Raw genomic sequence first — 5,375 nt, 5'->3', positions numbered from 1 at the left:
AAAAATCATAGAAATTCCGTAGAGCGTCGAAACGCGACAAATTTTGGCGTGCGTGTCCTGCATGGTCACTGTGGCCCGTGGAAACAAAAAGAGCGAGTTTGGCGGATGCGACGGAGAGACGTACAACCGAGGGTCTCCTCCATCCATACCGAAACCACCGGCTTCCACAGCAAGTGCCTGCGTGGTTTGCCGGAATGCACCCAACTTTTGCCAGCGCGTGTGGGGACCCACCCGGGTGCCGCACGCCAGAGATGAACGAAATCCGACTACGAACGCGCGTTGCGTCATAAATGAACAGTGTTTTGGGGGTTTTCGGCCCGAAAAATCATAGAAAATCAGTAGAGCATCGGAAAAATATGTAAATTGGCGTGGGTGCTATGGATGGTAATGCCAACGTGTGAAAAAAGTTTCGTGATGTTTGACGGAGTAAAAAAATGTTAGAAACATGTTTGTTTTTCGTGTAAAGTTAAAAAAATACACAAAATGACAAAATTCTACAAATAAATAAATACATATTTAATAGTTCGATGTGCCTTTAGGTAACTGTCCAGGCAGCACAATGCAATGTTTGTACTGTCCGGGCAGTTATGTCAAGACATATCACAATATTAAATATGAACATGTATGGGTTAACTGACGCGGCTATTTAAGCTGGTCGGGGCGTCGTTCGGCGGCCAAGGTGGGACTAAACTAGCCGTCGCCCACACTGATACTGTAGACATATGCTTATTAAAATCATCGGCCCGTCGCTCACTTAATAATCGCCGCGGGCCCTACGTCACAAATATCTGCACGAGCACCACTAGAGAAAAGCTTACCAGTAGCGCTTGTTTTTATGCTACCAGTAGCGCGGGTACCAGCGCTACTACTACGACGCTACAACTATTGTCTAGCAGTAGCGTGTTTATAGACCAGCGCTACTGGTAAGTTCAACTACTAGTAGCGCGTTTTTAGGCCAGCGCCACTGCTAACATTTATGTTTTCTTTTTAATATTTTGGCGTTGTACATGTTTAAACAGATATATCTTTTATACAATAACAACTCATCATGAACTAGTCTATTTAAATAGCATATTCATTCCCAGTAGTCATCACCACCAAACAATGTTCGTCAATGAAACATCATATATATAACAAGTTGGTCACTAGTCATAATCACAACTCCTCATCCTCCTCATCAACTCTAACACATTATATCACATAATAACACATTCTACCTAGGACCTACTCCTCTCATAGGACCTACTCTACCCTCTCTTAGGTAAAATATCATAAAACAAGATAGGCATTGACTCTTCATTAAGGAAATTGAACTCTCCATAATGAAGAACAGAGATCATCCTGTCTCCAAGTCTTGGCCTACGCACAATGTTGCTTCCAAGTAGCTCTCTATGATGGTTGAAACATTTTTTCCAATCATTTAATATCATGGCTTCCTCGCTTTTAGAAATCCGGTATGGACAGGAGTGATGTGGATACTGTGGTTGACCTGGCCGTGGTGGCCGTAAGCTCATAACTTCAACGCGACCTCTTGACAACATCAGATGAGGCACACAATCTATCGGGATTTTCTGTTAAAAACATAGTAATAACTTTGTAGTTAGCAATGTTCAAAGATGCACGGATGTCGTAATAGTAGAAAATCTTACCATGATATCTCCATTGATGTTACCGTAGCACACCGCGTGCACTAGTGGCACATATGAACCATAATTTTGAGGAATTCGATAATATCTATTGTAATTCTCAAGATCAGTAAAAAAAGTGATAAGACCATCTTTCTCCTTATAAGTTAATTGTGCTTCATCATTGTAGTAGTAGGTTCTGTCTACCATCTTCCGTACATTTTTTGAAGAATGAAAATAAGCTGTCAATGGAAATAAGCTGTCAAATATTTTGAAATTAACAATATAAATTACTTAGTAAATATGTTTAAGAAACTCACATAGCGGTAGAACTGGAAGCGTGTCAACAAGGACCCAAATGGGCATATCATTTTTGTCGATGTCAGGATCACCAAGATCGAAGGTGAGAAGCATACCCTCATGAAAATCATACGCCTTGGAAAGGGCTTCCCAATTCAGGCAACCAAAATTGGATGAGTTCACAGAATTGTATAGTTTTACAGCAAAATCATAACCATAATGGGTCCTTAGTTGAATTATGTTTGTCTCCGTGCTTTCATGATCTTCAAAACCCATCTTCTCCAACATAGCGTCTTGCATGGCATGGGATAAGCTAGTCGAATTGTAAAAGACGGAAATTACACGTTGAAGAAGCAGAGAAGTCGTGCAAAAATAACATAAAAAACTTGTCATCGTTGCGTACCGTATCAACATCGAAGGTCTCTTGGAGCTTGATGCTGAAGCGCCGACCTTCTACCAGGTGAGGCCTGTCGCACATACCGCGCTTATCTTCGCAGTAATTGCACATAGCGAATTCCCTTTCGTCGTCGGACATTTCCTAATAGGTAATTAATAATCCATCATGAATACATATGTAGTAGTTTGTAGCACAAACCGCGCTCATCTTTTGCATTCAATAAGCAAATAACTAATAGGTAATTAATAATCCATCATCGAATAAATATATAGTAGTTTGTAGCAAAGATCATCATATAATAAGACTAATACATCTCGAATAATAGCTCCTCTAGGTTCAGTGGACCGCCGTGGAAACCCAAAGAGAAGAAACCATCACCGGATCATAGCTCCGGTGAGATCCCCAAATAATCTGCCAGGTATTGGAGAACCGACCGTTCGCCAACGCAACCAAGTAGCGCTGGACGTGCGCGTTCTCCTCCGTGACACGGTGTTGAACCACCTGCGCGGGGGACTGAAGCCTCTCCACCGATGCAGGCCCACGTGACCGCCACCAAAGAAGCTCCGGGTCGACGACGGGCTGGCTCCTCACTAAGCTGCGCTCACCAGAAGGTAGCACAACCCAGTACCAGCCCAACGGAGCCCAGTCCCGGACATGGCCCCTCGGCTCAAGCAGGAGTCCTCCGCCGAGTCAACGACGGGGATGCGAGATAGGCATCATCGACGTCGAGAACAAAATGCAATTATGAAAACAAAGTTAATAAACACTTAGCAAAATTTGACATGACTTTTGCTAAAAACAGGACCAATCGAGCGCCTGAAATTTGCCAGAACGTAAACAAATCAACATTTCTAGCAAAACATAGGCCACTCAGAAAAATATGACATGTCCAAAATGTGACATGTTCAATACATGACATGTCCACTGCAAATTTGCATATAACAGGAAAAACTGCTTTAACTAAAAAAATAATAACAACAATTGCTTTGACTACAAAAATACCTAGAATTCTATTAACTACACCTAAAACAACTAAAACACCTAAAATTCTGTTAACTACACCTAAAACAACTAAAACACCTAAAACACTTTTAAATACACTTAAAACACCTTAATTCTATTAACTACACCTAATTAAAAACCTAGCTGAATTTTTGTCCTAACTTTAAAACCTAGCTAAATTTGAAAACCTAGGGTTCATACGAATTAACTAAGGTTCATACCTAATCTGTCCTAGCAAGGGTTCGATCATACCCTACATTACTCTAATAACCTACATTTTTTCAACTACATAGGATTCAAAATAACTACTCTAATAACTATAACTAGGGAGGGAGGGAGGAGAAGGAAGGAGGAAGGAGGGAGGAGTACCTATCGGTGGAGGAGGGCCGGCGCGGTGGCCGGAGCGGCGGGCGGAGGAGGAGGCCGACGCGGGGGAGCTGGGCGGCCGGCGGGGAGGAGGGCCGGCGAGGGCGGCCGGCGCAGGGAGGAGGGCCGGAGCGGGGGACGGCAGTGTGCGGGGGTCGACGGCGGCGCGCGGGGGGATGAGGGAGGAGTGTGGAGTGTGAGTGAGAGATGAGGCCGGGCCGGGGGGCGCGGGGTAGTGGGCTTAACAGCGATACATCTCCATCGTATCTATAATTTTTGATTGCTCCATGCTACTTTATCTACTGTTTTAGGCAATATTGGGCTTTATTATCCACTTTTATAGTATTTTTGGGACTAACCTATTAACCGGAGGCCCAGCCCAGATTTGCTGTTTTATGCATATTTCAGTGGTTCGAGGAAAAGGAATATCAGACGGAGTCAAAACGGAACGAAATCAACTGGAGAAGTTATTTTTGGAAGGAAAGCAACCCAGGGAACTTGGAGTGCATGTCAGGGGAGATACAGGCTGCCCACGAGGGTGGGGGGGCGTACCCCCTGCACCCATATATACTCTTGTACCCTAAAACTTTCAGAACAGAACATAGATCGGGAGTTCCACCGCCGTAAGCCTCCAGAGCCACGAAAAACCAATCAGGACCCTGTTCCGGCACCCTTCCGAAGGGGGAATCCATCACCGATGGCCATCTTCATCATCCCGGCGCTATCCATGACGAGGAGGGAGTAGTTCACCCTCGGGGCTGAGGGTATGTACCAGTAGCTATGTGTTTGATCTCTCTCTCTCGTGTTCTCTCTCGTGTTCCCTCTATGGCACGATCTTGATGTATCCCGAGCTTTGCTATTGTAGTTGGATCTTATGATGTTTCTCCCCCTCTACTCTCTTGTGATGAATTGAGTTTCCCCTTTGAAGTTATCTTATCGGATTGAGTCTTTTATGAGAACACTTGATGTATGTCTTGCGATCCACTTGATGTATGTTTTGGTGATCAACTTGCGGGTTTCGTGACATTGGGAACCTATGCATAGGGGTTGGCACACGTTCTTGACTCTCCGGTAGTAGCTTTGGGGCACTCTTTGAAGTACTTTTATGTTGGTTGGATGAATCTGAGATTGTGTGATGCATATCGTATAATCATGCCCACGGATACTTGAGGTGACAATGGAGTATCTAGGTGACATTAGGGTTTTGGTTGATTTGTGTCTTAAGGTGTTATTCTAGTATGAACTCTATGATGGATTGAGAGGAAAGAATAGCTTTATGTTATTTTACTACGAACTCTTGAATAGATAGAACAGAAAGGATAACTTTGAGGTGGTTTCGTACCCTACCATAATCTCTACGTTTGTTCTCCGCTATTACTGGATTTGGAGTGACTCTTTGTTACATGTTGAGGGTTTGTTATATGATCTATCTATGTTATTATTGTTGAGAGAACTTGCACTAGTGAAAGTATGAACCCTAGGCCTTGTTTCCTATCATTGCAATACCATTTACGCTCACTTTTACCACTTGTTACCTTGCTGTTTTTATTATTTCAGATTACAAAAACCTATATCTACTATCTATTTTGCACTTGTATCACCATCTCTTCGCCGAACTAGTGCACCTATACAATATACCATTGTATTGGGTGTGTTGGGGACACAAGAGACTCTTTGTTATTTGG

The sequence above is a fragment of the Triticum dicoccoides genome, chromosome 3B (assembly GCF_002162155.2).
Source record: "Triticum dicoccoides isolate Atlit2015 ecotype Zavitan chromosome 3B, WEW_v2.0, whole genome shotgun sequence".
Classification (NCBI taxonomy): Eukaryota; Viridiplantae; Streptophyta; class Magnoliopsida; order Poales; family Poaceae; genus Triticum; species Triticum dicoccoides.
Note: the sequence above shows the minus strand (reverse complement) of the source record.